The sequence below is a fragment of the Nelumbo lutea genome, chromosome 1 (genome assembly GCF_056320005.1).
Source record: "Nelumbo lutea isolate HS-2025 chromosome 1, American lotus-T2T, whole genome shotgun sequence".
In the NCBI taxonomy this organism is placed as follows: Eukaryota; Viridiplantae; Streptophyta; class Magnoliopsida; order Proteales; family Nelumbonaceae; genus Nelumbo; species Nelumbo lutea.
This window is the reverse complement of record NC_142684.1, coordinates 199,116,697-199,127,969: the sequence shown is the minus strand read 5'-3', so window position 1 is coordinate 199,127,969 and position 11,273 is coordinate 199,116,697. Positions and strand designations below refer to the sequence as shown.

Below are 11,273 nucleotides of genomic sequence, written 5' to 3'. Positions count from 1 at the left end.
GCAAGCTCACCTAAACCGTTACGCGCACCCACCCTCGAGGGCACCAGTATCACTACCATGGGGGTAGCTCGCTGAACTATATGCCACAAGTTAAGCGAGCGACTTGTAAATGCCATACGAATCTAGTAACTGACACATTAACATGCCTTATATTGCGGAAACAACTCTACTAAAGGTTGAGAGACGTTGCCCAAGACACCTGAACCCCAGATAAACTATAAAATGACTCTGAACCCACCTAGAAAATGTATGCACACTGATACACTTAAGCTCTCTCACACATTCTCAAGAGATTCCCATACTAACTTTAGCATCAGAGTGTTCTCCCTGAGTAAAACCTACCTGGGCACTCTCTCCCTTCTTTCTCTGTAGCTCGCTTCAGCTCGGATACACAGTCATCAGCTTGGCCTTACAGCTCGATTCTGCCAAGTTAGGACCTTGTTCGAGCCAAATCATAAGACACGAGGGAGCGACCAGATTGCGCACCATCAATAAGAATACAAGATTTATTAATACAAAATTAAACCAACTTTGCATTATTCATCAACCATATATATTTGCATTTGTCCTTTTATATTGAACATGCATGTTTTAACTCTTTCCCTTGTCTCATTTTCATAACCATTTCTGTTTTATAATAGCTTTGTTGAAGCCTTCAACTTGTGAACTGAATTGGGATAAATTTACTCCTCAGAGGCACATCGCATCATGTTTACACACGTGACCTATAATTTTTTTGAGAAAAATCAATTTTACCCTCATCAACATCTTCCTTTCACTAGTGGCAAATCAAGATGACTCGGTCCTTAACTTGCGCAGCATTAGCACCCCCCCTTCCGGCTTCTCACCCACTCTCTCTCTCTCCCCCATTCGTTCCCTTCGTTTTCTCTCTTCCTTGTTTCATCACCACAGCTGTAGCAGTGTTTCCCTCCACCTCTGGTCAAACGAAACGAGCCGTTGAAGACTCCACGTCACAGACAACTAGTAACATCAGTGAGAAGAAGGGGAAGAAGCCTGCAAATATTAACAATTCGCCATGACCAAGCTTGGGTTCTCGATCTTTTGCCATGACCAAGCTTGGGTTTTCGAACGTTCAGCCGGTAATCGCCAAAACAGGGTGGCCCAATGTCGGAGACGTCGACCTGATCAGAGCGAACGTATTCAACGCAACTACATATAACCGGTATTGTACAACAAGAACCAGAGTGGTGTTCTGTTGGTAATCGGCAAAACAAGGTGGACCAATGTCAGAGACGTCGAGCAGATCGGAGCGAACACCTTCAGCGTAGCTACATATAACTGGCGTTGTACAACGAGAACCAGAAGGGTGGACCGGGAACTGAATGACACTGGAGAGACTGAGAGAATGACCAAAGATGCCACCACTGCTCTCCCTCAGTTTTCGTCAAATAGTGGCAGGCCAACGTGGCAACGTGGTTGTCTCCGGGGATTTGAAGTTCTTTAGGGCTGCAATTCGCGCCTTGCAGTCGCTATCCCTCCTTTCTTTTTTTAATTTTGTTTTTGGGAAAACCACTCAAACCCGAATTGGGATCTACTCAGCGAGCACTCCTCACACCGACCTCATTACCCACATTCCACCGTTTATTGGGAATATCTCCATTAATAATAACAAATAAATCCGATAAATGTTTGGAAAAAGTACGGTCAAAATTCTGAAACCCAGGCCAGCCTATACAGAACCCAAAATGGTATTCAAATTCAACTTTTTCAATTTTAACACAGATTTCCTCGCTAATTCAGATTTCCCTTACTTTTGTAATTTCAAAGTTACTAATTAACCTGTGAAGACTAAAATGACTCTGATGGAGCCCATTGTTTAGATCTCTCTCCCCCGTTTTTCTTCCTCTTTCCTTGTCTCTCCCACTCTCAATTCTCCTATTCTTTAACACGGAAGCGTTGAAATCGCTTCCGTTTCTACTGTTTCTCTCACCCGTTTCGACAATACGAGAGGAGGCAGAGATGTTTGTCTCATTACCCTTTTAAGTCTACGTCCAACCATTATAGATAAATGAAAAACGATTCAAACATGTGTATCTAACTATTTTGATCCTTGGGCTCAATTCCAATTGTGTTAGGATTTAACCATGGTTGGAATGGTTTCGGAGCATTGGGCTGGAGTTGGGTTAAACTTGAGTTAGTAGATGGCTTTAAAAGGGAGTGCTCACTACTCTGTTTTCGCACCCTTCCCGTCTACTTTATTCGAAGCCTTCCCTCTACTGAAATTGGATGGTGGACACCTCCATTTCCCCTTCCGTTTTTCATTTGTTTTAGGGTTTCATTTTGTTCTTCTTTCTTGTTTCCAGCTTCCAATTTCTGCCTTTCTGGTGAGCTCCCTCCCTGTTGATCCTATTCCTATGCTTTCGTTTCTGTTTGACGAGCTCTGTGAATCACCCCCGCCTGTATCTTTGGGGGCATAATCATCTGTCTAAATTTCAACATGTTGCACTGTAAAGCCTCTGGATTTATTCCTCTGGTTTTTGGTGGTTTTATTGTTTTAAATTTTATTTGCCTTGAACTTAAAGAAGAATTCTACGTGAACTCAGAAACCTCCGACAGAAATAACAATGCCTTTGATCGAGAACATTTTCACAGAGAAATTAATACGAGTAAATTATATAGATCCTTGTATATGGCCCAAACCTTTGAAACTTCAACGCTCATATGCAAGAAGTCCATACACGACTATTTTATAATGTCTGACAAGTACTGGATAGTGCTGCGTGGCATATGAAACAAAAAATTACATGAAAAACTTATCTCTAAATTATATTAGCTTTTAAAATATCCGAATTTTCTGAGATTTTTTGAGTCATTTGTCTACTTTTGTGTTGCTCTGTTTGAATCTTCCTATGTATATATTCTTTGAGGATGTTCTTCGCTCTTTCGAGTATCTGAGATTTTATATTTGTTGATCAATCAAAAACAAGGTTGCAGAGAGGAGATAGCGGCGAATGGAACCGGAAATGGGAACGAAGAATTCAGCTTCAAGAACGTTGCAGCTGCAGGCAACGGGCTCGCGAGGATCCAAACTCACAAGAAACAAAATGGAATCTGTCACGACGACAATTCCCCTCCGGTTAAAGCTCAGACGATCGATGAACTACACGTATAATATTATGTTTGAATCGTTTCTTCATTTATCTATAATGGTTGGACGTCCTCCTAAAAGGGTAATGAGACAAACATCTCTGCCTCCTCCCGCATCGTCGAAGCAGGTGAGAAAAATGGTTGTAACGAAAGCAGTTACAACAGAGGTAGAGCGAAAAAGCGAAAGCGAAAGAGGAGTTCTGGGTTTGGGAGGAAGAAAGTTACAGGAACAGGAGAGTTGAGAGCGGGAGAGAACGAAAGAGGAGGGAGAGCGGGAGAGGGATCTAAGCAGTGGGTCTCATTGGGTTTTGTATGGGTTGGCCTGGATTTCAGAATTCTGAAATGGATTTATCCGTACTTTTCCCAAAATGTTTTGAATCTATTGATGTACGACTGTAACAAGGTCGGTGTAAATGTAAAGAGCGTTTTATGAGCAAATCCCGAGATCCGGATTCAAACCCTTGCATTAGGGCTGTTCATAAGAATGCCCAACTCGACCAAATCGATTAATCTGGACCGACCCAATTCGAGTCGGTCGGGTTTTCATCAGTACCGGTCAGTTTCGGGTTGGGAAAATATATAAACCGATATATCGGGTCAGTTTCAGTTTTCTTGTGTGAAAATCAAAACCAACCCGACCCAAATCGAACTAGTCTTTTACTAGTTCAGTAGTTCCTAGTTTGAGTAGTTTCCTATTTAACTATAACTAGTCTTCTATTAGAACTAGAAGGCCCATTAGGCAATTACAATTAGAATAGGCAATCTATCATAGTTTCTAATTTTCTATAATCTTTTACACCAACCCATTAGGCAATTACATTTAGAATTCAATTAGGTGTCCTTTTGTACAGGAGCAAAACCGAAACCGACTCAAATCGACTAGGTCGGTTTGGCCTATCAATGGGTCGGTTTCGGTTTCCACCTCAAGTAACTCGACCAGGTCGGGTCGGTTGGGAAAACCCCAATAAACCGACCCAACCCGACCCGTGAACACCCCTACCTTGCATGCATAGTGTCACTCAATCGCTCTCCTTCAAATAGAACGAGATCCGCTCCTCACACAGGGCGCCTTAGAGGCATATCCCATCTTGCATTGGGAATATCTCCTGTAAATAATAATACACAAGTATGAGAGATGTTCCCATGTATAGTGGAATCTGTGAAGTGGTATAAAACGTTATGCGTGAGAAGCAGGAATTTGGATATATGGCATTTTCTAAGAAGTTGTTAAAGCTCACAACCCACTATCGCCATTAAGACAAATTGACCTCTCATTTTCTAGAAAGCAAGACACAAGGCAATTTATGAGAAATTCTTGTTAAAGCCCACAAACCACTACCGGGCTACAGCCCCCCACCATTCTAGAAGGCTAAACATGTGGCATTTTTTGAGAAGTTGCTATTAAAACCCACAACCCACTACCACCATTTTCAATCCAATCCTAAAAAATATAAAAAAATGCAAAAGTGGTTATCTACAACTTCTGCCTACATTCTATTAATCTCAATTAATCGTTAATGGGAGTGTCAATGGACCGGTTTTAGGTCGGACTCCGTCTAAATCAAAATCCATTTGGACAGATTGGACGGATCAATAAGACATATTGAATTTGGATGGACCAGACAGACTAATATGACATATTGGATTGGACTTGGTCCGTCCATAATGAATTTATATTGGATTGAGCCAATATCTGGTCCATTGATAGAAGATGAGAACATAGGTGTCAATGGACAAGGTTTGAGTTGAATCCAATCTAAATTAATAGGAATTTAAATAGATTAGCGAGTCTCTGGACCAGTCCAAAATATTCATTGGATTGGATTGGACCAGGTCCATTTGTAATGGACTCACATTGGACTGGACCGGATTGGACCAAATCCAATCCAATTGACACCCCTAATTGTTAACCCTCTACGTATCATAACAAAAGAAAACTATCCATATTCTAATAATTATTGAATTTTTTAAAATAAATATTTCTTGAAATTCTAATAATTATTTAAAATATTAATAAATATAAATAATATTATTGATTTCATAATGTAAATTTAACATTACTGATTCCTCGTACTTAGTACGGGGTCATTCACTAGTATATATATTAAAATCAGGCAATGAAGAATTTTTCTCCTTTTTTTTGAATTTTTTTACCTTTTTTATTTCATGCCATTTTTGAAACAACCAATGAGATGCACTTTCCCAGAACCTAAATAATCTCTTCTCCTAAAATTTCTCCTAAATTACCTTCCCCACTATCCCCCCATTTTCTCCAAAATTATCTCTCATTCCTATTTATCTTCTAAATTATATCTAATTCTTATTTATCTCTAATTTACTAGAGAGTTTCTCTCCTAAATTATCTCTAATTCCCATTTATCATCTCCCATACTTTTTATCTATATCTATCTAAAGAAAGTTTGGGTTAAAAAAATTTAAGAATTATTTAAACATTCTAACAAATTTATAAAATAACTAAAATATTTATTAAAAAATCAAAAAATAAGTTTATATTTTTACAAAATATATCATGAAATTATGTGCTAACAATTTGAATTATGTTTTTCTGGCTTATCAATTTAAATGTTTTTCAAATATTTAATAATACGTAATAGCTTCAAATAAATAAAATTCAAATAACAAAAAATTTTCAAAATTTAAATATTTACCATAACTAGATTTTAAATAGTTAAAATAAAAAAAAATTATGTAATAAATTTAAAAAAATTCTTCAAAATAGAAAATTAATTATAACATAATATTGAAATTAATAATAATTTAATATATTACAAAATTAATAAATAAATTATGTAATAATAGTATAAATTATGATTTTATGGATAATTAAATTCAATAAATAATTAATATTTTAAAATTTAAATAGTTTATATATTATTTAAATATTTAAATAACTAAATATTTTAAATAACACAATATTTAACATGACTAGATTTTAAGTAGTTAATAATTCGAGAATAATTTAATATTTTTACATAATATTGTAAATAAATAATTTCACATATATCAAGTAATAATTCGAGAAAATAACTTTCAAAACAATTAATATTTATTAATAATAATTTGAAACTCTTAATCTATATTTATTATATAATTATATATTAAATTAATATTTATTGTATTTCAGTAATTATTTATTGTTTTTTGTGATAAATATATTTTCAATGATTATGTATAAATTTATTTTCTTTTTTTAATTAACAAAAAAATTCAATAAATATTGGAGATTAAACTACTATTATTGAATTTTTTAAATTTAATTTATTGTACTGATTGTATTTGTTGTATTTTTGTTATAACTTATTCATTGTTTAATATTTATTAGAGATTAAACTATGAGTTGAGATTATACTATTTGTTGACAAAGTTAATATATTTTTAGTACTTATTATATTTTTTAATTATTGTAATTATTGTATTTTTCCTTATCAATATATTTTCAATAATTGTGTATTTTCACTATAAATTTTCAATAATTATTGGAGATTAAACTATTGCTATTTATTGGAGATAAGACTATTAATTTATCTAAAGTTATAAGTGTACATTAGTTAGTTCGGTTCGGCTAAGGCTATTTGGTCAACCAAATTGACCTGGTCAAGTTGGGGAGTTGGTCAGTTGAAACTGACTAACCTTCTGTGAAAACCGACCCACTCAAGTTGTATCGGTTTGGGTCGGTTTTTACAAAAGGTTAGTCAGTTCAAAAGATTTCAACTTAAAAATTCAATTTAATTTTAAAAATTACAATACAATTATTAAAAATAAATTTAAAATTTAGATTTGTGAAATAAAACATTTTAGACTAAGAAATATAGGAAATTTCTCACTTTTTAATATAAAAAAATTATATTTAAAATATAAAACATTAATATATATCCATGGTTAAGTCATTCAATTTTGGTCGGTTTACAAATGGCCAAAGTGAAGCTTATCCAACTTGGTCAAATTGGGAATTTTTTGAACCAAAGTCGACATAAAATACTAGAAAACCGACCAACTCGGGTCGAGTTGATCGGGTTTGTCAGTTTCATAAGTTTGATGAATAAACCTAACTGAAATTAATTATTGTTATTTTTGTATTATAAAAAATTTATTAAAAGTGGTATATAAAATATAAATAATTATTACTTGTTTAAAAAGTTGAAAATATAAAACAATTGTATACTCTTATGTGTTTCTATTAGGCTTGTTTACTAGAACACACCTTATAGTTTTATATATTTACTTAAACCTACCTTATAGTTTTCATTTTTCCAAAATATACCATATTTTACAACTTATTTACTTAATCAACATTTCATTAAGGAGTGTTTGTTTTTCCATTAGGCCCATGATTTTTTATTCCAAAAATACTCTTAACACTTTTTATACAAAAAACAAAATTGACCAAATATAGCCAATAGAGTGGTTGCCTGTGTCTTATTAAAGGCAAAAATGGTATTTTTATTTTTATTTTCTTTTGATTAAATTTATTTAAATGAACATTAGAGCCAACACTGTCATTTTCCATTATCATCTAATGGAAAATTGATTGAATCCATTGCAAATTATAAGTGGTGTTTTAGTAAATTGCTAACTATACATAGGGTAAATTTTAGTAAATCCATGAAAATATAAGGGTATTTTAGTAAATGACCCTTCTTATTATTTATCTTTTGCTTAATAAATCTCGTGCACCGCACGAGTCCCCGCTAGTTCTATATATATAAAGTCCCACCCCTAGAAAAAGTAATGAACCACTTATAGTTACAAGAAAATACCGATAAATACTGATGTTAGCCACACTTTAACACTCATCAAGATGTAATTTTCAGCATCCACAAGCCGGTCATTTAACATGAATTGTTTTTCTTGTTGTAAATTCTAAGAGCAAATGAAATCATGTGGTTTGAAATTGAAGGCATATTATTTCTTAAAACAAAAACATGAAAAGCATGTTATTGATTGTAAATGTGTTTTTATTTTATAAATAAAAGTGAAACCAAAATAGGTGTTTCTTGAATTCTGCTTTGAAAAAACATGTTTTTATATCCCATCATTTTTCATTTATATAATATTTGAAATTTAACATTTGCCTTTGTTTTAAAAAACCATCATTTTGGAGATTTCAAAAGCATGAAGTAATTATTTTTTGAAACAAAATCAACTTGCTTTTTGTTTCTCCAAAAAAAGCATAGTTTAAGATCATGTTTTTGTTTTTTCTATTCTTTTTGCTGATGGACAATTTCAACAGCAAATGGGAACAAAATATTCATGTTGTAGAACCTCTCTTAAATTATCAATGATTATACAATTAGGTTGTATTGGGATTGATAGAAACTAATAAGAGAGAAACATATAGTTATATAGTTGAGGGAATGGGGCATGTGGTATAAAAATACCATCCTGGATGGGTTAACTATCAACCCATCTGACCCATTGATGGGGTCAATGTTTGAGTAGGGGTGTTAATTGGACTGGATTTGGTCCAATCCGATCCAGTCCAATGTGACACCACTATAAATGGATCAGGCCCAATTCAAACCAATGAATATTTTGGATCAATTTGGACCAGTCCAATTTAATGTCTAGACCATCCAATTTGTTCAAATTCGTTATGGTTTAGATTGGTTTCAACCCAAACCCGGTCCATTGACACCTATATTCCAACCTAATCCAATATAAATCTATCAAGGACGAACCAGGTCCAATCCAATCTAATAAATATTTTGGATTGAATTGATCCAATCCAATATGTTTTGTTGGTCTGTCTAATCCGTCCAAATCTTGTCCATTGAAACTATTAGACAGTGTATGCCATTAGCTCCAATCAAATTGATGTACTGATACATTTATTGTAAATAAGCAAAAGTAAATAATTGTTTTATGTTATGATTGGTGTGTTTCTATGTAATTACCTCTTAAGTTGGACATTTATGAGACTCGTGTTAGTTTAGAATGTTCTTAGCCATTGGATAAACATGGGGAGTATATCTTGCCAACACTAACACTAATGTTCTGTCAAAAAGGTTGAGGCAGCTTGTCTCAACTGCTAGAATTGGATCTGAAGTGTGTGTTTGTTTGAAACACTGAACCTGGACCAATTTCCAGTTATGCCCTGGACCTTAGACTCTGATGGGCAAAACTAAAAAGTTACAACTAACCCCTAGACTTGATTATGATATTGCACTGGGTGTCGGATCGTGCTGTCTTTGATATGCCAATTAATGAGATCCTTTGGGATCAAAACCTGGGTATGTTGGGGCAGTCTGAGAATTTATTCGAGTGGGTGATCATAGTGACAGGATCAGCCTCTTTGTCAGACAAAGTGAATGATAGGGAATGCACTCTCTCTAATGGAAACCAAAACTGTCGGCAATCAATTTCAACCGTGTTTGAGATTTGTTTTGCAAAATATATTTATACGGTAATATATATATATGTATATTATGTTTTAAGAAAATGATTTACAAAGGTTTTAATTCTCGGCACCCATCCGAGCAGAGAGTGCAACACTACACCTTGTAGCCACGGGAGAGGTCCTTCTCTATCAGACAGTGTTTGATCATTATGGACTGAGAGGTTAAGTGCAAGAGACCATTAAGGATTGTTTACTTGATAGGCTATATCTTACTTAAGTACATTGTCCTTGGGCCTTCATAGGATGGTTGGACTCAAAGATCATTTATTGTAAATGTTGGACCCATTAAGAGCCCATACTGATGGATTCAGGGGTTCATTGTACTTGATAGTGAATTCGGCCAAGCCTTTTCACAGAGGCTGGGCCAAACCCATGTTGACTTATGTAAGGTCATTGTTGGGGTCCCACGCCATACAAATTGATCCTAAATTGGCCAACAACTACCTAGGGACGTGAGCCACTTGCTTAATGGACATAAAGCCCATGATTAATTAAATTAATCAAGTGGTCACATGACAACTTAATAGGTATGGAGCACTCATTAGGATAAGAGGATAAGTCTTATCTACTTAGAGAGTCCAAATCCAAATAAATATTTGGATTAGGAACCTCCTAATTCATTTAGGAATGGTTCTACTTAAGGCTTATAAAAGGAGAGATCGAACTGCTCCAATTACACATCTGATCTTAGTTCTCTCTCTTTGCTCTTGCTACCGTAGAAACCCTAATTTGTTCTCCACCTTTGTGACTGATCTTGATCAGCTCTGATTTCTTATTTTTACAAGAAAATATCAGAATCATTTCGTGTTCACCTCCCTTGTACGATCCAATCAGTTGGATTACAGTTTTGCTGAAAACTGCGTTGTTGAATCGATTTCATTCCACGCTATGCCATCTTTAGTGGAGGCTGGTTTGGGGATTTAGTTTAGGTGTGAACTACCACTTTGGGAGCTACACTTGTGGAATCTGTATCAAGTATACTTCTCCCTTCCTTTTGGTTTCAAAATTGATTCGGTTTTGGTGCAAGAATGACCATTGAAAAATGTAGCTTTTCTAAAATTGAGAATACGATGCTCTACCTCTACCATTTCCCAAGAATGTGGGACAAGGAGTCTTCCCATGCACTCAAGAGTGGAAAGAGGAAAAATAAACTCAAAAACAAGATAGAGAGGAGAGAGATTCTTGAAAATTTGAATCTCCCTCCAACAATGATTTTTTGCGAGAGACCAATTTTGGAGTAAACTGAAACCGATTGCCTAAACGATTCATGAGCCAAATGGTCTAACCATCCAACTCAACGGTGGTTCAAAAACATTATTTTTATTTTTGATTATGATGGACATGTGAGCAAGACGTTCACAAAATAATGGGAAATTTGGAGTTGTTGACGCATGGGTGATGGGTCTATACAAGGTTTAAAATTTCAATATGATACACCCAATATGGGGTGTATTGTATCACATCTTTGAAAAACCAATATAGGATATGAATGAAAATCATACATTTCATCTTTTTTCATGCGTATTGGACCCGTATCGGGGGTGTACCGGGGTGTATCAACGAAAAAGATACGACCAAAAACTAAAATAATTAAAGGGGGAAAGCAAGTTTCTTTTCCCCGAAATAAGCCTTCTTTCACCCCAAATGACACTAAAACTCCAAACTTCATTCCTAGAGTACCAGATATGCAAAAGTTTGCAAGAAACAAGTGTGAATCGTTAATTTTTTTAAAGGTTTTTCAAATTTT

At 34.7% G+C, this 11,273-nt stretch overlaps 1 long non-coding RNA gene across 1 annotated transcript; it reads left to right on the top strand.

Moving 5' to 3' along the window:
• The first annotated feature begins 2,198 nt into the window (after window positions 1-2,198).
• Window positions 2,199-3,546, top strand: LOC148880286 (uncharacterized). Its single transcript, XR_016105939.1, has 2 exons — window positions 2,199-2,345; window positions 2,949-3,546. It is a non-coding gene; the product is annotated as an uncharacterized LOC148880286 (long non-coding RNA).
• Window positions 3,547-11,273: the final 7,727 nt, after the last annotated feature.